General features: G+C 39.0%; 3 long non-coding RNA genes across 3 annotated transcripts; all 3 read right to left on the bottom strand.

Moving 5' to 3' along the window:
- Window positions 1-1,119: 1,119 nt before the first annotated feature.
- Window positions 1,120-1,739, bottom strand: LOC142380880 (uncharacterized). The gene is made up of 3 exons (XR_012769880.1): window positions 1,630-1,739; window positions 1,455-1,543; window positions 1,120-1,376 (listed from the first exon to the last, which is right to left on the bottom strand). It is a non-coding gene; the product is annotated as an uncharacterized LOC142380880 (long non-coding RNA).
- A 115-nt stretch (window positions 1,740-1,854) lies between these two features.
- LOC142380879 (uncharacterized) lies at window positions 1,855-17,015 on the bottom strand. Its single transcript, XR_012769879.1, has 4 exons — window positions 16,968-17,015; window positions 6,062-6,112; window positions 5,295-5,699; window positions 1,855-1,965 (listed from the first exon to the last, which is right to left on the bottom strand). It is a non-coding gene; the product is annotated as an uncharacterized LOC142380879 (long non-coding RNA).
- LOC142380878 (uncharacterized) lies at window positions 13,572-14,862 on the bottom strand. Its single transcript, XR_012769878.1, has 3 exons — window positions 14,535-14,862; window positions 14,360-14,448; window positions 13,572-14,281 (listed from the first exon to the last, which is right to left on the bottom strand). It is a non-coding gene; the product is annotated as an uncharacterized LOC142380878 (long non-coding RNA).
- Window positions 17,016-24,079: the final 7,064 nt, after the last annotated feature.

Below are 24,079 nucleotides of genomic sequence, written 5' to 3'. Positions count from 1 at the left end.
CAGATACCATTTGCGGGCCGGGAGGCAACGTCAGCTCGGAAGCACCAGCAGGAGGGCTGGGAGCTACAGCTCATATCCAGGGACTCCTGAGCTGCAGTGAGCATCTGACAGCAGAGGAATAACAAAAACCCTCACGAAGGAGGCGAGGATCAGACACTCAGGAAGATGACAGGCAAGCCTTGATTTCACCAGCACACCGCCCCGTTTCCCTCGTTTTCTTCGGCGCTTGTTCCAGGGAGAGGCGAAGGTGTACAGCGCAGACAGTGGTGTAGTGGTTCCTGGAGAAGTGGGTATACTCAACATGACAGGGCTGCCACTCATTTCAAAGACGCCACGTTTCTCATTCGCATCGTGCATCTTTCTAAGAGACATGCCTGTCAATCAACTGGAGTGGCACCTGAGTTGTCCAATCAGGATCCAGAAGTGGCCAGCACATCTCCCGCCCCACTGATTAGCTCACCAGTCCTCGTGCCTAAAATTAACTGCTGTAATCAGTGAAGGCGCTGGCAGCGAGTACCGGCCGCACCAGGGGGGATTTAGAAGTGGGTACACGCAATGCTGACTGACAAATAAGTAGGTATATGCCGTATACCTGCGTATACCCTGGACTACACAACTGGGCGCAGATGAGCTGGGATATTTTTTTTCTATTTTTGTTGATAAATCAGAAAACAAGCTCATTATTATTCAGATTATCTTTATTCATCTTAAAACATGTTCCAGGTTATCTTATCTGCTGATGACAGTAATAAAGTCAAATCACTCAGTAAATAAAAACACATCAAAGTTGAACAGTGTTTAAAAATATGAATTGAACTTAAGTCATTATTTTACGAAGCTCTGTTGAAAATGCATATCATATGATTAGTTGTTTGTAAAAGTGCCACTTTGGTTCAATCTGTCACTTATATTCATGCAAAAGAAAGAAAAAGAATCTTCTGATCTGCATACGTTTCTAAATTCCTTCTTATGTTTAATTAGACTGACCTAATAATTTAATAAGATGCTTAATAAAACTTGCTGCTGCCAAGGTAACCATGGCTTTTACCACATCACCCGGTACTAAAATCTAATGGCATTCAGTTTTAAGTTGTACCAGTGAAAATCCCTATCCACACAAATATATATGTGTATGTGATTTGGTTATAAATCAAATACCACTCAAGTCAAACTACATAAAAGCTTAAGTACAGTTCACCACAGTGAAGAGAGACAATCAAAACGGCATTAAGAACAGTTGAGTACATGATTGTTTCCTTGATTTAAATCACTGAGTTTTGTGAATTCCTCTCAGTCTTTTTTTTCAGTTTTTTGGGTGGACTCTTCCATCGCAGTTTGAAGTCAGTCAATCCCTGACGTGTCAGCAAGTCGTTCATCTGAAGAGGAATTAAATAAGCAGTCACCGACATAACCATAAATTATACTGAAATAAAAACGGGGACAGAAAGTTTTACCTGCTGGAGGACCTGGCTGTAAACAGCTGGATCAGTCAGGTCAGCATCAGTCTCAGTCGTTATCTTGAAAGTGGAGGTCATCCTTGAAACTGAACATAAACACTGAGTCAGAAATAATGGGACACATTTTAACTGAAAAGAAAATGTATTTCTTTATAACGTAATGAATAATCACCTTGATGGCAGATGAATGGATTCTTGTAACTACAGACCGCATCATGCCACTTGTGCAAATTATTTTCCATCACACAGTGTTCGTTATCACCAGCGGAGTTGTTAGGGTCCCAGTTGGTGAAGGAGCTTTTGCTCTTGTCGGACCAAGTCCATGGAACTCTGTACAGACCGATCCAAGGTGCATTTGCAGATGGTTTTGTCCTGAAAGCCTCAGTGTTTTCTTCCTCATTTTCAATCATTGCTAAGTCCGTGTAGTGTTTCCTGCAGTACTCTTGAGCAGACTTCCATGTTTCCCCTTGTGAGATGTACACATAGTTTTTCTTGTTTTGCTTTGTAACTGCAACAGAAAATAAACCAGTGGAAGTTCAATTATTCCTCTTCTGCTGCATTTCAGTTTGTTTTTGCACAATGATGAAGATATTGATAACAACTGCTCAGCTGTTCCCAAGTGCTTAGATAGAAGCCAACAAGAACTATTTACTGGAAACCTGCCAGCTTGTGGTTCTCCTAAGGGTAGCCTGTTGAGCCATGAATTATAATTTAGAGAACATTCGCACAAGGTCATGAAATAGCAGCTCCCTCTACATTTAGATAACTAAAGACTCCAACGTTCTCTCAGTGGTGCATTGCATTCTTCACTTAATGGGCCTCATGCAACAACCGTTCATACGAACAGATTTGTTCTTAAGTTGTCCGTATGAGTGATTTTAAAGAATTTGCGCATTCACCAATTTTTTCTTATTTTACGTTTTCTTTCAGGTACGAACAGAATTCACGAGTGATCCAGACCTGTCGTAGGAGTTTCGTAAAATAGTCCGCTGTTATTCCAATCAAGTTTGCTTGACTAAAGGTCAAAAGATTGTATATTTAATTACTTTGAAGCAAACATAAATCAATATATTATACCCCATAATGATGCTGACATTATTCTGTTCTGTTAATTTGACTCTGTATATAACAAGGTCAATGGGAAGTGTAACCAGCGGCTGACTTGTTGCTTTTGGATGAGACTCAGGCTCTTGAAGAGAACGTGTCGATGTCCTTGCAGAGACAGACAAATGGCTGATATCGCGATTAAGACTGCCAAGGACTGTGCTGCTGCAAATATGCAGCTTGCTAGAGCCACAACTCCAGAGAGAAACACGCCCATCAAACCCAATTCCACCACACGTCCAGGTCCTCACCACCTTTGGATTTTTGGCCACAGGAACCTTTCAGAGGGAGATTGGAGTCGTGCGCTCCCCTTGGTCATCAAAACTATCATCAGTTTATAATCGGAGTAAAAGACTGCACACATATACACATAAAAGCACCCATAAGCTGAAGGCCAGGTGGGTGCGTCTCTATACAGCACGGGGCAAACTGCTCTATAGCCCAGAGAAGGCATGCTGCATTTTGCACAATATTGCCATGAACGAGGGTCTCCCACTACCTGAACTAGCCCAGGCAGACCAGAAGGTGTGGTGCCAGAAGACCCCCCTCATGGACCGTCCCATCAAAGTGCCATCATGATGAGGCAACAACTGATTGCACGGCTTTAGTTGCAGTCATCGAGCGGTCATGGCGAGACGTTTTTTTTTTTAAGCCATTTTCATATCAAACCATTTCTTCTTTATTTTGGTGACATTACAATCTACAGGTGACACGGAATTAACAGCACTCGTAACTACTTCCCATTTCTTCGCTTTAGCAGGTTCCGTAATTCCACTGCTGACACTGCTAAAAATGACATATTTTCCATTTTTGATCTCTGAAAGCAGAACTTGAGGCTTTGTACACACGTAGCCGGGTATTTTTAAAACCGAATATTTCCCCCCTTCCGTTTATAAAATAATCTGTATCCACATTACCTCGTTTTCGAAAAAAACACCTTCCACACATTATCGAACATCTGCGTTTTCACCTGTCTTGACAACCCAAATGCATTTGCTCTTTTGCGCAATCTGCCCTCGTCAACTAAATAATAAAGTGTGAACGCAACTTTTTTGAGCACACTGACAGGTGATCGCATGACAGTGGACTGCCCCTCGATATGAGGACGTAATAATTCCGACAGCGACAGGAGTGAGGACCGGGACTTGCGAAATTGTCACGCTATTCCTCTGGGAGTACGACTTGGGCGTGTAAAATCAAGGCAGTAAACAGCGCCTGCAAAATAATAATAACCACAGTTCTCAAGGCATCCATGCTTCTTCAGTAAACAAAGGTCGCACTTTAGACTTTAAAGCAGATTTGTTGTTGTTTTGGCGCATATTGAAGTCTGTCATGACCCGTATCTTTGGAAAGCTCCGAGTCTGCTGCACAATGATATGTCACCCAAATAACGGCACTTCCTTTCTATCAGTAACCAATCGTGAATGTCTAAAGGCGGATTTATAGCTCATGACGAAATCTCATTGGCTGCTGCTCGTTTCTGCTAACGTGATTCGCTCAGACGCATCACGTGGTGGACTCTGACGCTCCGAAAATGCCCCAAAACACCACAACTTTCAAAGAAAAAGATCTTTTATTGTATTTTATTGAGCTTGTATTCTTTATTAATAATACTATTTTATTCAATATTAGTATTATTAAGGGCCTGAACATTTCTTCTGTTTTTTAGCAATTGTTTCTATTACAAATATATTGAATTCCCCTATTTGAATCTTTAAATGCCGTTTTCTCAAAATCAGTTTTTTGTATTTTTCCAGTATCAATATCTCAGCCTTTGGAGCACCTACTGACACCAAACTTTCCAGTTGTACACTTAGCAGTATTCTGAAGATATTTACAGAAGGATTTGTTGATAAATAATTCCTGACCTGATTTATGTGACATTATAATAAAAAGTATGGCGAAAATCTATGTTTTTTGGGCTATGGACAGTATATTTTGATTTCCTAGGAAATAAAAGCAGATATCCTGAAATCCTTCTGTTATTTTCTTTTCATTTTGTGTGTAAACAAAATGAAAAAATAATTTTTCACCTGGCTTTCTCATACGTTCAGATCTAGCTTCCGGAAATATATGCAAATTTGCGCATATTTAATGAGATATTGCCTAATTTGCAGAACTAAACAAATTTCTAAAACTTGGTATACATTTTTTTTCATACTTGTATAAGTAATCAACTGAGGAAGTTTCATGGTGATGTCTATTATTTCAAAATATTACCCTATTCACCTGTAGTGTCTCGCCTTAAGAGCGTTTGTTGAGTCTGACATGGCGTGTTCGGACGAAAAAAATAAGAGAAATTTAGAATAAAAATTCGAAAATGTTCTTGCATGAGGCCCATTGTTCTCCAGTTGGCTGAATTTTGGTATTTTTGAACTCGACAATAAGAATGTTCCAAGATTATTGTGCAGAGATTGACAAGTGTAAGTTTTGTATCAGTTTAACTGTATTTCAGACTGTTTAATTATTCAGGACTGAAGACAGGTTTTTCTTCAAATCTCCTGAAAATTGAACATGCATCATATGAATGTATATGTTTTCTCATTTAAATAGAATCTATTATAGTTATAGTTAGTAAGACGTGCGTAAAGTTTTATATACTTGGCACTCAGGGTCTTCCATAGTAAGAGGCATAAAGAGAAGCATTGCTGCACCGGAGGAGACACCTTTTATTACTATTTATTAAAAAATCTTTTAAAAATCATTGGATTAAATCTATAAAACATGACTTACCATTGTAGCAAATAAAGTTTCTGATCTGGGAACAATCCATATCAAACCATATTCCTTTATAGTCCATCGATCCACACGTTTCCTTTGCCCCTTCGTAATTTGGTTGAGAAAAATCCCACATCTGGAAACCGGTTTTGCTCGTTTCCCCGGTGGTTGACCATCTCCAAGAGTTGGTGTCATTGCCCATGGAAGTTTTCCAGGACTTGGGGTCATCCCAGAGTCCGATCCACGCATAGGAATAAGAGAAATCAGCTTTCAGCCTGCTTATATCATCCATGCTTTCGAAGGTGGCCAAGTCGGTGTATTTGTCTCTGCAGTACTGTTGAGCGTCGGTCCAATTCATTGGTAAGTTAACATAGTGGTAATGACGCGCGGGGCACTGTGAGCAGGAGCTGAGGTCAAGTCCTACATACAGATGGAGGATGTAGTTAGTGTTTATTGAATCATTTAAACAAATTAAACTAAATTATGGTGAAGTCCTTAAAACTCACAGCAATTATTCCTTTAAAGCTTAGATCAGAGTGCTCAAATATGAACACTCTTTTTTCTTTTTGTATTATGGGGCAGAAAATGTTGGTATAAACAGTGTTTTGTTTAATTAACAAAGTCAGTTACTGTTTACTGGTAAAATACTGTTAGATTTTATCCCCTTTTTCTGTTTCAATAGAAGAAAACTGTCTTCTGTCACCACCTGTCGATGTGGTATGATTGAAAAAGAGAAACACTCATTTATTTCCTCGATAATGCTGAAACATTAATGCTCTTACCAAAGAACAGAGCAGTCATCATCATCATGAACCCATCCATTTTGATGTTTACTGCAAACAAGAAGATAATGTGACATAAAACCAGCTGTAAAGCTTCTGCATGACTATTTATTTGCAAATATTTCCAAATAAATACTTGTTGACTCTTGGTTTGTTCTGCCTGAGTGAGATCTCTACTGGTTGAAAACTTGAATCATCCAAAATTATGTACGCTAAAATTTATCCAGCTTACAATCATTAAAACAAACAAAATAACCAAGAAAAAACAGATTGCAACAAAAGAAAGTTTGTGGTTCTTTACGAAGATGAGCCCAAAATAAATTTATCATTGTTAGTATATTGCCTGATTAGTTTCCTGTTGACTGATGGTCAAATTTATATGTAAACTCAGTAACTAACTTAGTCTGTACTTGTTCACAGCTATAAACCATCAAAGGTTTTGATTTTGTCATCGATAAAGAAGATTTTTACCAAATGAAACTCAACTAAAAGTTGACTGTATGATTTAAAAACTAGCTCCATGTGAGTCTTTCAGTCACATTGTAAAGGTTTGATACTCTATTCATCTGATAAGTACATTGGAAATATTAAAGTTACTTACAAGTCTGAGTACAACGTCTGGAGGTTACGAAGTCCGGTATGAATTAAACTGAAAGTCAGACGTGTAACTGTATAAGGAGTTCTTGGTGTAATTTTCATATGCAAAGTTTTCCTTTGGGCAAGTTTTTTTTTGTGGGCTGTCCTTCCACTGCTTAGAGATCAACACAGTCTCTGTAAAACTGACTATAGTGAGGAAAAGATGTCATTTCAGGACCTATAGGGCTCGGGCACGTGACGTCACTACGTGAGCGGCGGCCATACTGGAGGCTCAGAACTGTTTTGTTTACATTGTTTTCCACTGCAAGCAGACGTACTCCCGCCTGGTCTCGGAACTTTCTTCGTTGGTTTATCTATTTTACTTATTGTCTTTGCCACTATGGTCGCACGTTGCTGTGTCGTGGGGTGCAATAGCGTAAGCCGTGACAGGAATGGGGGGGAAATCGTAAATGGTTTATCTTTTTAACGGTTTCCTGCTTGGAGGCACACCCACGGAGACCAAGTGTCCGAGATAACAAAGCGTCGTCGACTAGCATGGATCGCTGCTGTAAGACGACCAAGCATAACTTTCCATTCAATCCCGGTGTCGATGAGAGTGTGTTCTCTGCATTTTCATTCTGGTAAGTTACAGACTTTTGTGTGCTGAGGTAAAGATCCCCGCCTTCACAAGAGGACACTGTCAGTTGGAAGCAAGGGATGTCTCAATGGGTTAAAAGCGGAGGACAAATTTCGTGTGTATGCATGTATACATGACAATAAATCTGATCTTAATCTTAATTTAATGTGGAAAATACAAGGAAAATTGCCCATCTCCAAATTCACATGGAAAGGGTGATTGGAACTGTCAGAAACAATACACCTTTTTGTCAGCAAAAGTACCTATCAACATAGTTTTGCCATGCGAAGGTGAAGACAAAACATTCTTTGACAAGATTGTGTCTGTATGTTGTACTCTGACCACCATGAGCAGGAGTCTTGTGCAAAGTTGAAGTCGTCTGAAATAAATATGCTTTGAGATACAGCCAAGTGTGTGTGTTTCATTATTTATTTACAAGTAGAGTAAAATGACAAAAGTGTAAAGTGTCATTAGAATTGAAACTGTTGCAAAGTATAAGCACTGACACCACATACTATATACGCAATTATGTCCGAAAGGGTGAACTTAGGAAGTAAATCTTCGTCGACAATCCATTCCTTGCTCGGTATTTCATAAGGGTCCAGTCCGTTTATAACGCCAATCTTCTGCATGTACCGATCTCTGGCTTCCTTCTGTAATGTATCCCGGTATATCCCACATCCTTCCTTCGATTTTAACATGCTTTTCTCTCACTTTTCTCTCACTGTTTGGTCCTTGATCTCCGTCTTGCCTCAGGGTTTGTTTACGAGATTGTGCCTCCAATATGGCGACCATATCCCAGAATGCAACGCGTGTGCCCGAGCCCTATAGAAGAATGTGAGTTGACCAGAAAAATATAAATAGTGACAACTGACTTGTTACTTATTAATTTACCCATTGAATGGGTCACTTAAGTCATATCGCTACCATTGCCCGCCCAGAGAAATTTGTCAGAAGCCGCCACTGAGTCTGAAGATACGAGTCAATTCTGCAAGGACAAAACTTGTGTATGTGTGTGTATGTGTATATATATATATATATATATATATATATATATAAAAAAAAGCTGAGGGAGCAGGACTCATCAGGCAGTAGCGGTAGCTCCGGTAGTTCAGTCTGTTCGACCTCCAAATCTGGACCTTGTTAACTGTTAAATGTGATGCATCAGCGGTTTCATGACTATTATACAAAATGATATGACACTGCGTTCATCTTTAAAGTTATTGTGTCCCATAGCAGATAAAAACAGTGAAAATTGTGTCTAAACACAAACCAATAGCTTTGAGACTGGGTTGAACACATAGCACAGAGTAAAACGTCTTGTGGTATAATTATCATTGCAAATTAGGTCGTTAATGTCACAAGAAACCAAACGGAAGACATCCCGTGGCCTCTGTGGGGAATCCAGGCGGAAAAACCACCAGGAGCACCTTTAACTTGAAAAAACAGAGAAAAAAACAAAACAACAACAACAAAGAAAAAAGAAAGCACAAGTAGCAACAACACCAGCAGCAAGCACATGCAACACAACCGTGGATACAGATGGCCCGAAACCACAGGACAACACAGCAACTGCATTGCAAGCATGCGACTGGGCCAATAAATGTGCGTGTTTGCATGCACATATAAATGCACACACACACACTGGGCCCCATAGTCAGAACCTTTAAAATCATGCAAATTCCATTTTATGTCCTTACCAAAGAGGAGAGCCATTTTAAATGGTGCACACATACTGGATTTAAGAAATAAGATGTATTTGGTGAATGAATTTTCACAAAATAGTGAAAATGCCTTTTGCAATAATTAAGGCTAAGGGTCCAAACCCCATTTATTGATCTTAGATATTCAAAATTACAGAAAAGCACCAAATTCTCCCACCAGAGCAGCTGGAAACAAAGAATCTTTGTGGTTTCTGACCCACAAAAGAGATTATTTTTGTTCTCATTTTATGTACATGAGTCTTTTAATAAAAAAAAAACAGCATTTTCTTTGTCAAATGCACATCTAAAAGGTTATGTTTTTATTTCATATTTTACTCTAACCCCCCCACAATATGCAGTAGGCATATTTCCTGTTATTTACATGGAAATTCTCCGGCCCTCTCAAAGAGCCATGCAGAGCGAGCCGGCCTTCTTTAGAAAAAGTTTGGGAAAAATTGAGAAATTCTTGGTGTAATTTTCATATGCAATATTTTCCTTTGGGGAAGTTATTTTTTGTGGGCTGTCCTTCCACTGCTTAGAGATCAATACAGTCTCTATAAAACTGACTATAGTGAGGAAAAAAGTCATTTCAGGACCAATAGAAGAATGTGAGTTGACCAGAAAAATATAAATAGTGACAACTGACTTGTTACTTATTAATTTACCCATTGAACGGGTCACTTTAGTCATCATCGCTAATATTGCCCGGCCTGAGAAATTTGTCAGGAGCCGCCACTGAGTCTGAAGATACGAGTCAATTCTGCAAGGACAAAACTTGTGTCACACTTTTTTACCTCACCTTGCTGAGTAACCAATGGCGATGCTTGGTTTAACTCATCAATCAGATCACCAACACAGAAAGTAGACATATGTTTTATTAGATTGTTAAATATATGTTTATATAAAAAAAGCTGAGGGAGCAGGACTCATCAGCCAGTAATCCAAGAAAAGGATATTTTGATGCAGTACAATTATTATATTATATCTAACCATGTATTTCTAATGGAAAAGGTTAACCAAGTAGTTTGTAATGTGTAAAACAACAAAACAGGACGGTAATTGAACATGGCTGTCCTGCTGGACAGTGTGTCGGTAGCTCCGGTAGTTCAGTCTGTTCGACCTCCAAATCTGGACCTTGTTAACTGTTAAATGTGATGCATCAGCGGTTTCATGACTATTATACAAAATGATATGACACTGCGTTCATCTTTAAAGTTATTGTGTCCCATAGCAGATAAAAACAGTGAAAATTGTGTCTAAACACAAACCAATAGCTTTGAGACTGGGTTGAACACATAGCACAGAGTAAAACGTCTTGTGGTATAATTATCATTGCAAATTAGGTCGTTAATGTCACAAGAAACCAAACGGAAGATATCCTGTGGCCTCTATGGGGAATCCAGGCAGAGAACCACAAGGAGCACCTGTAAGTTGAAAAAACTGAGAAAAAAAACAACAACAACAAAGAAAAAAGAAAGCACAAGTAGCAACAACACCAGCAGCAAGCACATGCAACACAACCGTGGATACAGATGGCCCGAAACCACAGGACAACACAGCAACTGCATTGCAAGCATGCGACTGGGCCAATAAATGTGCGTGTTTGCATGCACATATAAATGCACACACACACACTGGGCCCCATAGTCAGAGCCTTTAAAATCATGCAAATTCCATTTTATGTCCATACTAAAGAGGAGAGCCATTTTAAATGGTGCACACATACTGGATATAAGAAATAAGATGTACTTGGTGAATGAATTTTCACAAAATAGTGAAAATGCCTTTTGCAATAATTAAGGCCTATTGTCCAAACCCCATTTATTGATCTTAGATATTCAAAATTACAGAAAAGCACCAAATTCTCCCACCAGAGCAGCTGGAAACAAAGAATCTTTGTGGTTTCTGACCCACAAAAGAGATTATTTTTGTTCTCATTTTATGTACATGAGTCTTTTAATAAAAAACAGCATTTTCTTTGTCAAATGCACATCTAAAAGGTTATGTTTTTATTTCATATTTTACTCTAACCCCCCCACAATATGCAGTAGGCATATTTCCTGTTATTTACATGGAAATTCTCCGGCCCTCTCAAAGAGCCATGCAGAGAGAGCCGGCCCTCGTTTGGGAAAAATTGAGAAATTCTTGGTGTAATTTTCATATGCAATATTTTCCTTTGGGGAAGTTATTTTTTGTGGGCTGTCCTTCCACTGCTTAGAGATCAATACAGTCTCTATAAAACTGACTATAGTGAGGAAAAAAGTCATTTCAGGACCAATAGAAGAATGTGAGTTGACCAGAAAAATATAAATAGTGACAACTGACTTGTTACTTATTAATTTACCCATTGAACGGGTCACTTTAGTCATCATCGCTAATATTGCCCGGCCTGAGAAATTTGTCAGGAGCCGCCACTGAGTCTGAAGATACGAGTCAATTCTGCAAGGACAAAACTTGTGTCACACTTTTTTACCTCACCTTGCTGAGTAACCAATGGCGATGCTTGGTTTAACTCATCAATCAGATCACCAACACAGAAAGTAGACATATGTTTTATTAGATTGTTAAATATATGTTTATATAAAAAAAGCTGAGAGAGCAGGACTCATCAGCCAGTAATCCAAGAAAAGGATATTTTGATGCAGTACAATTATTATATTATATCTAACCATGTATTTCTAATGGAAAAGGTTAACCAAGTAGTTTGTAATGTGTAAAACAACAAAATAGGACGGTAATTGAACATGGCTCTCCTGCTGGACAGTGTGTCGGTAGCTCCGGTAGTTCAGTCTGTTCGACCTCCAAATGTGGACCTTGCTGCCTGTTAAATGTGATGCATCAATGGTTTCGTGACTATTATACAAAATGATATGACACTGCATTCCTCTGTGAAGTTATTGTGTCCCATAGCAGATAAAAACAGTGAAAATTGTGTCTAAACACAAACAAATAGCTTTGAGACTGGGTTGAACACACAGCACAGAGTAAAAAGTCTTGTGCTATAATTATCATTGCAAATTAGGTGGTTCATGTCACAAGAAACCAAACGGAAGATATCCTGTGGCCTCTGTGGGGAATCCAGGCGGAAAAACCACCATGAGCACCTGTAAGTTGAAAAAACTGAGAAACAAAACAACAACAACAACAACAACAACAAAGAAAAAAGAAAAAAGAAAGCACAAGTAGCAACAACACCAGCAGCAAGCACATGCAACACAACCGTGAATACAGATGGCCCGAAACCACAGGACAACACAGCAACTGCATAGCAAGCATGCAAATGGGCCAATAAATGTGCGTGTTTGCATGCACATATAAATGCACACACACACTGGGCCTCATAGTCATCGCCTTTAAAATCATGCAAATTCCATTTTATGTCCTTACCAAAGAGGAGAGCCATTTTAAATGGTGCACACATACTGGATATAAGAAATAAGATGTATTTGGTGAATGAATTTTCACAAAATAGTGAAAATGCCTTTTGCAATAATTAAGGCTAAGGGTCCAAACCCCATTTATTGATTATAGAGATTTAAAATTACAGAAAAGCACCAAATTCTCCCACCAGAGCAGCTGGAAACAAAGAATCTTTGTGGTTTCTGACCCACAAAAGAGATTATTTTTGTTCTCATTTTATGTACATGAGTCTTTTAATAAAAAAACAGCATTTTCTTTATCAAATGCACATATAAAAGGTTATATTTTGATTTCATATTTTACTTTAACCCCCCCCACAATATGCAGAAGGCATATTTCCTGTTATTTACATGGAAAATCTCCGGCCCTCTCAAAGAGCCATGCAGAGAGAGCCGGCCCTCGTTTGGGAAAAATCAAAAAATTCTTGGTGTAATTTTCATATGCAATATTTTCCTTTGGGGAAGTTATTTTTTGTGGGCTGTCCTTCCACTGCTTAGAGATCAATACAGTCTCTGTAAAACTGATTATAGTGAGGAAAAAGGTAATTTTTCGTTAGAGAGAGAGTCTGAATCTGTGACTTAAAAGCAGCCCATTAAGACCACATGTCAAATCAAAGCAATACAAGACTGTTATCTGCACTGATAAAAGCCTTATTCTGTAACTGAATCATCATATGAAGAAATAACCATCAAAATAAGTTTAAGACAACTGTTTTTGGCTGACTGTTTCTGCTGCTGCACACTAAATGCCCCCCCGGTGACAATAACGATGAACTTAAACCTTGAATGTGTAATCTGAATATAGAAAATGACATCAGATGCTGCTGATGCAGTGGTCACGTAATGTTACCATGAATATATACACATGCAGCACAGATAAAACTGCACAGGCATAATCAGACAGACACTAATCAGGGACACATGTTTAATCTGAGTATAGACATGGTCTCTTTGCAGAAAACATGTCTTGTAGAAATACAAATGATCATAAAATTGAAGGGAAAAGTCATTAGTAAAAACACTGATGGATTTGAAATTGTTTTATAATAAGCAGCGGCTGTCATTGCTTTAAACTTTGAGATCTCTTGGGAATATAAAGACATGTTCAGAGTTTTATTGGTTGAAAAATCAGAAAACAAGCTCATTATTATTCAGACTATCTTTATTTATCTTAAAATATGTTCCAGGTTATCTTATCTGCTGATGACAGTAATAAAATCACTCAGTGAGAAATAAAAACACAGAGTTTTTAAAAAAATTAATTGAACTTAAGTAATTATTAAAAAGAATAAAACAACAAACAAGCACAGAAATCATGGCCCTTATCTAATGAAGCTCTGTTATAAATGCATATCATATGATTAGTTGTTGGTAAAAGTGTCACTTTGGTTCAATCTGTCACTTAAATTAGAGCAAAAGAAAGAAAAAGAAACTTAAAAATCTATCAGTCCCGTCTCTCATTTTGTCCTCGAGTTGCTGCTGTCGGTTTCTGAGCCTCCACGTGAGACATTACGGTTGCAGACGTGATACTGTTTAGAAAATGTGAGTTGTGCACAGGTAAAATCATCATGTACTTCAGGGTTTGGTGTTCCAACTAAAGTAGAGCTGGAGCTGAATAAAAGCCACACAAATATATATGCGTATGTGATTTGGTTATAAATCAAATACCACTCAAGTCAAACTACATAAAAGCTTAAGTACAGTTCACCACAGTGAAGAGAGACAATCAAAACGGCATTAAGAACAGTTGAGGACATGATTGTTCCCTGATTTAATTCACTGGGTTTTGTGAATTCCTCTCAGTCTTTTTTTTCAGTTTTTTGGGTGGACTCTTCCATCGCAGTTTGAAGTCAGTCAATCCCTGACGTGTCAGCAAGTCGTTCATCTGAAGAGGAATTAAATAAGCAGTCACCGACATAACCATAATTTATACTGAAATAAAAACGGGGACAGAAAGTTTTACCTGCTGGAGGACCTGGCTGTAAACAGCTGGATCAGTCAGGTCAGCATCAGTCTCAGTCGTTATCTTGAAAGTGGTGATCCTCCTTGGAACTGAACATAAACACTGAGTCAGAAATAATGGGACACATTTTAACTGAAAAGAAAATGTATTTCTTTATAATGTTATGAATAATCACCTTGATGGCAGATAAATGGATACTTGAAACTACAGACCCCATCATGCCACTGATGCAAATTATGTTCTAACACACAGTGTTGATTATAAGCATTGTCTTCAGGGTCCCAGTTGGTGAAGGAGCTTTTGCTCTTGTCGGACCAAGTCCATGGAACTCTGTACAGACCGATCCAAAGTGCATATCCAGATGGTTTTATCCTGAAAGCCTCAGCGTTTTCTTCCTCATTTTCAATCATTGCTAAGTCCGTGTAGTGTTTCCTGCAGTACTCTTGAGCAGACTTCCATGTTTCCCCTTGTGAGATGTACACATAGTTTTTCTTGTTTTGCTTTGTTACTGCAACAGAAAATAAACCAGTGGAAGTTCAATTATTCCTCTTGTGCTGCATTTCAGTTTGTTTTTGCACAATGATGAAGATATTGATAACAACTGCTCAGCTGTTCCCAAGTGCTTAGATAGAAGCCAACAAGAACTATTTACTGGAAACCTGCCAGCTTGTGGTTCTCCTAAGTGTAGCTAGGTTTTTCTTCATGGGTAACATTTTCCCATAAAATATCCTGAAAATTAAGTTGGTCTGCCACATTTAAGGACAAAGATGCCTTACCAGCACAGAAATAATCTTAGTTCCCACAACAGTCAGGGGGAACAAAGAACCACATTGTTTTTGGTTGCAAGAATCTTTCAGATGTTTTTCAGACATGTGCTGTAAGATGCAAGTTTCCCCTAATGTTAACAGCTATGGCTATTGAACTTTCATCATAACTTTCTTTCATGTAGCATTTTCATGTCAATATCAGCATGGCTTTTAAAATAAACTCCTTTTGTATGCTAATAATAAGGCTTAGTGACTGCTGCCACATACAAAGAGCATCATATGAATGTATACGTTTGCTTATTTAAATAGAATCTATTATAGTTATAGTTACTAAGACGTGCGTAAAGTTTTATGTACTTGGCACTCAGGGTCTTCCATAGTAAGAGGCATAAAGAGAAGCATTGCTGCACTGGAGGAGACACCTTTTAATACTATTTATTAAAAAATCTTTTAAAAATCACTGGATTAAATCTATAAAACATGACTTACCATTGTAGCAAATAAAGTATCTGGTCATGTAACAATCCACATCAAACCATGGTCCTCTGGTGTCCATCGCTACACACGTTTCCTTTGCCCATATGTAATCTGGTTGACCAGAATCCCACATCTGGAAACCGGTTTTGCTCGTTTCCCCGGTCGTTGACCATCTCCAAGAGTTGGTGTCATTGCCCATGGAAGTTTTCCAGGACTTGGGGTCATCCCAGAGTCCGATCCACGCATAGGAATAAGAGAAATCAGCTTTCAGCCTGCTTATATCATCCATGCTTTCGAAGGTGGCCAAGTCAGTGTATTTGTCTCTGCAGTACTGTTGAGCGTCGGCCCAATTCATTGGTAAGTTAACATAGTGGTAATGACGCGCGGGGTACTGTGAGCAGGAGCTGAGGTCAAGTCCTACATACAGATGGAGGATGTAGTTAGTGTTTACTGAATCATTTAAACAAATTAAACTAAATTATGGTGAAGTTCTTAAAACTCGCAGCAATTATTCCTTTAAAGCTTAGATCAGAGTGCTCAAATATGAACACTCTTTTTTCTTTTTGTATTATGGGGCAGAAAATGTTGGTATAAACACTGTTTTGTTTAATTAATAAAGTCAGTTACTGTTTACTGGTAAAATACTGTTAGATTTTATCTCCTTTTTCTGTGTTTCAATAGAAGAAAACTGTCTTCTGTCATCACCTGTCGATGTGGTATGATTGAAAAAGAGAAACACTCATTTATTTCATCGATAATGCTGAAACATTAATGCTCTTACCAAAGAAGAGAGCAGTCATCATCATCATGAACCCATCCATTTTTGATGTTTACTGCAAACAAGAAGATAATGTGACACAAAACCAGCTGTAAAGCTTCTGCATGACTATTTATTTGCAAATATTTCCAAATAAATACTTGTTGACTTTATTCTGCCTGAGTGAGATCTCTACTGGTTGAAAACTGGAATAATCCAAAATTATTCTCAAATTTATCCAGCTTACAATCATTAAAATAACCAAGAAAAAACAGATTGCAACAAAAGAAAGTTTGTGGTTCTTTATGAAGATGAGCCCAAAAGAAATGAATGATTTTTAGTATATTGCCTGATTAGTTTCCTGTTGACTGATGGTCAAATTTATATGTAAACTCAGTAACTAACTTAGTCTGTACTTGTTCACAGCTATAAACCATCAAAGGTTTTGATTTTGTCATCGAGAAAGAAGATTTTTACCAATTGAAACTCAACTAAAAGTTGACTGTATGATTTAAAAACTAGCTCCATGTGAGTCTTTCAGTCACATTGTAAAGGTTTGATACTCTATTCATCTGATAAGTACATTGGAAATATTAAAGTTACTTACAAGTCTGAGTGCAACAGCCGGAGGTTCTGAAGTCCGGTATGAATTGAACTGGTATATATGTGAAGTCAGAGATGTAACTGTATAAAAAATTCTTGGTGTAATTTTCATATGCAAAGTTTTCCTTTGGGGAAGTTATTTTTTGTGGGCTGTCCTTCCACTGCTTAGAGATCAATACAGTCTCTGTAAAACTGATTATTGTGTGGAAAAAGGTAATTTTAGGGCCAATAGGAGACTTTATTTTCGGGATTGGCTTGGGTTAGGGTTGTAGTTTATTGTTTACTGAATAAAGTCAGTTACGGTTTACTGGAAATAATACTGTTAGTTTTTTTATCCCTTTGTCTGTGTTTCAATAGAAGAAAACTGTCTTCTGTCACCACCTGTCGATGTGGTATGATTGAAAAAGAGAAACACTCATTTATTTCCTCGATAATGCTGAAACATTAATGCTCTTACCAAAGAACAGAGCAGCCATCATCATCATGAACCCATCCATTTTTTATGTTTACTGCAAACAAGAAGACAATGTGACATAAAACCAGCTGTAAAGCTTCTACATGGCTATCTATTTGCAAATATTTCCAAATTTTCACAATAAGCCAAACGTGTTGGACACATGAACCATTCATTCTTCATTTGCTTTTGTTTGCTCCTACAAAACCACAATTTCATATTATGAAAGACATATGCAAATAGACGTACAGTCGGAGCGCACTGCTCCTACCACTATTTCCATATGCAAAGATTGACCTCAAAGGTTCTCTTTCTCTTTAAGGGCAGAAATAGCTTTCATTCAACAGTAGGTACACGCTAAAGGGCCCAGAGAGTGTGGGGAAGGCATGCAGCAAAGGACTTACACGCAGATGAACTTAAGTAACATCCCATTCTTAATCCAGAGGGTTTAATATGACGCCGGCCCACCCTTTGCAGCTATAACAGCTTCAACTCTTCTGGGAAGCTTTCCACAATGATTAGGCATGTGTTTATCATTTTTTGGCCGTTCTTCCAGAAGCTCATCTGTGAGGTCAGACACTGATGTTGGACTGTACAGAAGGCAGACAGAGTTCCTTTCACTGGATCTAAGGGGCCATGCCCAGCTCCTGAACAACAACCCCACACCATAATCCCCCTCCACCAAACTTCACACTTGGCACAATGCAGTCAGACAAGTACCGTTTCCCTGGTAACCGCCAAACCCAGACTCCTCCATCAGATTGCCAGATGGAGAAGCGTGATTCGTCACTGCAGAGAACGCGTCTCCACTGCTCTAGAGTCCAGCGGCTGCGTGCTTTACACCGCTGCATCCGACGCTTTGCATTGCACTTGGTGATGTATGGCTTGGATGCAGTTGCCATGGAAACCCATTCCATGAAGCTCTCTACGCGCTGTTCTTGAGCTAATCTGAAGGCCACATGAAGGTTGGACGTCTGCAGCGATTGACTCTGCAGAAAGTCGGCGACCTCTGCGCACTGTGTGCCTCAGCATCCGCTGACCCCGCTCTGTCATTTTACATGGCCGACCACTTCGTGGCTGAATTGCTGTCCGCCCACCCTCCCAGCATCAGAAGCAACATCATTTTGAACTTACTTTTAGTAAGTCCATCTCCTACATGTTTGCAAGGCATAAAGCTGGGGAGTAATGGAATAAACAAACTGACAAAATAACCCAAATCCACAATCAGAAGAACAAAAATCTTGGTTGGCTTCTGATGGCATCTTTGTGGCCTCTTTAATGTGACAATACATCCATATAAAATGCTGTACATGTGTAGCCTGGGAATTCCCATGCTGCTTTGCGCGCAATTTCATTCTCACTGCAAAGTCAGCCTGGAAAGCACCGCCCTTATTTTTGCCTGAGTTTGGGGGGGGGGGGGGGGGGGGGCAGCAAGATGTTGACGACGTCTATGCGCTACACCGAAGCTTGTAGAGTGTTAATCCAACATGGCAGCGGACACAACGTTACCGTTCAATGCAGCCTTAGAAAGTGTTTTAAGTAACTTAGAGCGCAAGTTTACTTTTATTTTACTTTTTTTTCTTCTTCTTCTTCGTCGAATTTCTGTCGTCATCTGGTATAAGTGATACAACTGGCTATCAATCGTGCGCAAAGCAGCATGGGAAGAATCTGACGTCATTTGATAGACATTCGTAGCGCCCAATAAATGGCTCTAAGCATTCGTAAACCACGCCTCAAATATGAGAAAATGCACACCTAGTTCCCAGACCACCATCTCGATGAGATGGTGGACGCTCAGCCAGGCTAGTACATGTGCAGGGCTCACATGGACATTTGTTTATATGATTGTGGTGTTACAGCGCACAAATGTAGGGGGAGCCAAAGAGCACACTTTTATCCCTTCTGAAATGTTGTTTTAGCTTCTGTCTTCTTAAAGGCCTTTTAAGGGTCGAGTCGTGGATCTCTCTCTGCTTGTTTTTAATCATTTGAATTCATTTTAATCATTTTATTTGTTTACTTTTATTTTATATAAAGCACTTTGAATTGTTTTGTACATGAAATGTGCCATACAAATAAATTTGACTTGACTTGACTCTATGCTATGTATGTTAACAGTGGTCTAGTATGAATGGCCAAGCTAGGTGAAGTTATTGATCCACACAGGAGCTGAAATATTTAAATGCACACACACACACTGGGCCTCATTGTCATCGCCTGTAAAATCATGCAAATTACATTTTATATCCTTACCAAAGAGTCATTTTAAACAGTGTAAACATACTGTATATAAGAAATAGGATGTATTCGGTGAATGAATCAGAAAATTGTGAAAATGCATTTTTGCAATAATTAAGGCGAATGGTCCAAACCCATTTAATGATCTTAGAGATTTAAAATTACAGAAAGGCACCAAATTCCCCCACCAGAGCAGCTGGAAACAAAGAATCTTTGTTGTTTCTGACTAAAAAGTTTTTTTTAATGTACATGATTCTCATTTTATGTACATGATTCTTTTAATAAAATTTAAAAAAATAGCATTTTCTTTGTTTAATGCACATCTTAAAGGTTATGTTTTGATTTTATATTTTACTTGAACCTCCCCCCGATTAAGACTATGCTATATTATTTTAACATAATAGTTGCCTAACATAAACAATAACAATAGCTTACATTGAATGGGCTAAAATTCAGCTAAGATGGATCTGTTGTATACAGTCGGCATATTTACTGTAATTTACATGGAAAATCTCTCAAAGAGCCATGCAGAGCGAGCCGGCCCTCTTTAGAAAAGGTTTGGGGACCACTGCTCAAAACCATCTATTTTATCAGTATTTTTTTTGTTTGTTTTTTTAAGGAAGTTTACTCCAGTCTTGTGATTACCAATCACAGTTACATCCAATCCTGTTTGCATGTAAGAACCCCGCCCATAGGGACTGACTCTCAAGAGGTTTTCTCAGTTTTTGGTGCTTCCTGTCAATTCCTTTAAGGACTTACGTACCTGTTTCACCAAACTCTGCTATCTCACTCTCCCTTATTTTAACCTACTGTCTTAGAATCCAGTCAGACCTTCTACTCATGACTTACAAAGCATCACATATCCAGGTTTCTGCTTTTAAACTGAGCCATCAGGTACACTGATAATTAGTCTTTTATGCACATTATATACAGTTTTGCTGCGCCATCCAGCTGTGTGCTTTATGTCTTTTAATTCTTCTTTAAATTATTATTTTTCTTTTCTTTTTTAAATCACTGACTTTATAATTCTTGTTTTTTTTTGTTAATGTTATGCTGATAAGGAAATCATCCATTTCCATATTAAATGTGTTCCCAGCCTAAAAAGAGCTATACAAAGGAAATTATTGGTCTGATTATTGTTATTATTAGTTTATAATTCCTTCTAATGTTTATATTATACGTCAGGATAATTATACTTGTCTAAGGATGAGAGCTGGGGCTGATTTTATGCTTTAATCCTCAAACAGATTTTATGCTTTGACCCTGACAAAGGAATCTATAAACAGACAGTTTTTTTGGCTCCATCAAACATTTTGGTAAATAAATTCAGGATTTCCTTTCTGATAGAAGTGCTGTGTAAATTATGCAAGCGTCTGAATATGTATGCAAGCATGTGTGTGTCCCTAAGTGTGTATTCACCATTGGTGCTGCATCTGCGAGCTGTTTTGGATGCTGCGTGGGCAGGAAGATCTCAGCCTCGCCACTCGTTCTGTCACAGAATGCTCCACCTAAACACCTCAACCACTTATCTTCCTCTGGGGGATTGCAAAGCATTGCAAATAAATGCCGGGCGGCGTAACTGACAACAGTCGCATTATTGTAGCACGACTGGTGATAAGGCGCTGTGTGCACCGCAGGGCATGCTGTGTGGCCTTTCTGCAGCTATCTGAGAGTGGAACACACACAGAGAAATGAGAATCTTTGCTGGATGAAAGTGCTGTGATCCGACTATTACAGCGCCTCTCAGATGATGAGTCACAATAACACTGGACTTTTTCATCCTTCTGCCTCAGGAACACAGTATAGTTTTCACTACCAGCTGCTCCTCTACATAGACTACAATTAGCTCACCTCCCCTCTTTTAATACCCCCTTCATCACTTTCTCCAATAACACAAAAGCTCCCCTCGGCCCGACAAAACTGCACTTCGTGGAGCGAGGATGAGGTATGCCCTTACCAAAGGTTATTACAGCACATTTCTGGCAGAAGTCAAACTTCCACTGTGATCCTCAGCAGCAGGAAGCGCAGCCACCGGGGACTGTAAAGGAGGTTAAATCTAAAACATGGGCGTGTGCTCAGGTCACGATTAGCATTTGCTAACATCATTCTCTGTGGGAGGTGTTCTTTTTAAAGCCTGCGGTGGATTTAACCAAATCTCAGAACTCCTCCTTTTGTCCTGAGTGCTTTCAAGTCATGTAACATGGCTTTATGAGATGGTGCCTTCTTCTAAGACGGCTCAATAAAAGCAAATTAAAGCAGGTGATGTATGTGCCTTTTGGCTTTTTAGAGGATCTTCAACAGTTCCAGTCTGAAGATTGAACTGCTGCCAGTAATTCTTTTGTCTGCAACATTTCCTTGTGTGGAGAGAGGCAGATAGCAGCCAGCTGCTCCAGAGGTAGAGCTGGGCAACTTCCAGCTGAGAATGATTGCAATTGTATGAATTTGAAACAGGTTGTCCGTTGGAAAACAACATGTACGCTCAGCTAAAGCCTTAGCTGGGTGACTTAAGGTTAATGGAACCTCACAGCTTCCAAGAACAAAGTCAAGAGGGAACCTTGTTCTGTACTGAAGGTTTTTTTCCAATTATATGAGATTATCTGCCCTTGAATGCTGAACTTTCTGAAAGCTACTGTCCCAGATCTCAGAAAACCCAGCCTTGAAGCAGTTACCATGGCACCCTAGTTAACTTGATGCAAATCTTAGATGTGATTTGTTGTTTTTCTTCTTTGAACCTGTCAAAACAAAGGGCTCTGCGTGAACACACAGAGTTAAGAGAGGAACTCGTTTTACATGTCGCTGCTTTAAATCCGTGGGGGAAGTCAGCCGTTTTACTGGGTTGTTTTTTTTTTTTAAGTGGGCAAAAAAAGGTAAAAAACAGCTCAAGGCTGGTGAGAACAGCAGCATTCGGGGGTTTGAGTTGCACCCCTCAGCATTTCAAATCTCAAAGACATTATTGGGATTGTGCACAACTGTGAAAGAAATGTCGACGGTTTTGATTGAGATTGATTTTTTTTCCCCCTATTTTTTTTTTTTTTTTTGGTCCACGAGTAAAGATCTGCTGATAGTTTCTTTTTCTTTTGTGGTACTACTCACTCTGACAAAACCATTAGATTTGCAGGTTAAAGCAAAGGGGCGCAGAGGAAAAGTACAAATAGTGATGAGCTGGCTGAAACTGTGACGGAGCAGAAGCTGAGTGTCACTTTCAGGAAACAGCTGAACCGATCTTTGTAGGAGGCTGGAAGACTAAAAATTGGGCTGACTCATTCTCAACATTAAGAAAAATGGAGGGATAATATTTCCCCCTTTCTCTCTTCTGCATGTTTTCTGCGGCGTTTGCATGTATTTGCATTTAAATATGTGGCTGCTGTCACCTGCAGGGCAAACCTTGCACTGCATGTCATCCTCATGTGTGCTCACTTGTTTTTCTTTGCTGTAAGAGTAAACATCATTAAAAAGTAGCTCAGGCTGAAATAGAGCAAAGGGAAATATCCTCTGTCACGAATCATATTTGCATGGTTTTCCCTCCGCAAATAACATCCACTGGGTCATTAATGACATATCAGCAAAACTCAAGCCTCCACGCTCGGCTTCCAGGAAACACATCAGCCCCAGAGAACAACAGGAGCAGCTTCAGTAATGATGCAAAATGGAAGTTTTCCGACATCAATCAAGACGGTTGGAGTATATTCAGGGAAAAAGTATTTCCTGACCGATCAGAATGAGTCAATTTTAGAATAAGAAGAAATACAAGTCCGGGTGGGATGTGGCATTTTGACTAGCAGCTGCTGGTGTGTTTAAGAGTGGTTTTACTGAGCTGCTCCAACTTTGGATATCAGTAAATGATCATTTCACAGCTGCTTCTGCTTCTGCTTCTGACCGAGTACATCAGAATCCGCCATCCTGATAGAAACACATGATTTACCTGACTGTGAATGCAAAGCGCCAAATTGTTTGCGAAACAGATAACGTTGCTCTGCTTTGATAAGAAGCTCTGTCGGGCAGCAGGACTGCAAAAACCTGATTGTATCAGACTGTTCTCCAAGTTCGACTCCAAACTTTTCGAAACAAGAAACAACTTCCTTGGAAAACAGATCAATGCTCCGTCTTCTTCAGACCTTTGCCTCCAATTAAGTCTTTTGATGAGGAAATTAATAATTCCTTTTGAAATGTTGACAGATGAATTTAAGATGGCAGAATAAACCCTTTTACCTTTATTCAAACACATTTATTCAGCGATGTCCTCTTTCATTTCACAGATAAGCCAAATTATTATCATTTAAAGCCTTTTTTTAATCACTTCTTGTCCCTCTCCTCCTTTTAACAACTGATACCAATTATGTATGAGTTCAAAAGGAGACTGTGACCATGTGGTTGGACTTCAAAGGCTGACATCAATCTCTCCACATGGAATTAATGTGCTAACCCAC

This window comes from Odontesthes bonariensis, chromosome 5 (assembly GCF_027942865.1).
Source record: "Odontesthes bonariensis isolate fOdoBon6 chromosome 5, fOdoBon6.hap1, whole genome shotgun sequence".
In the NCBI taxonomy this organism is placed as follows: Eukaryota; Metazoa; Chordata; class Actinopteri; order Atheriniformes; family Atherinopsidae; genus Odontesthes; species Odontesthes bonariensis.
The sequence above is the reverse complement of the archived record's forward strand: the minus strand, read 5'-3'. Positions and strand labels throughout refer to the sequence as shown.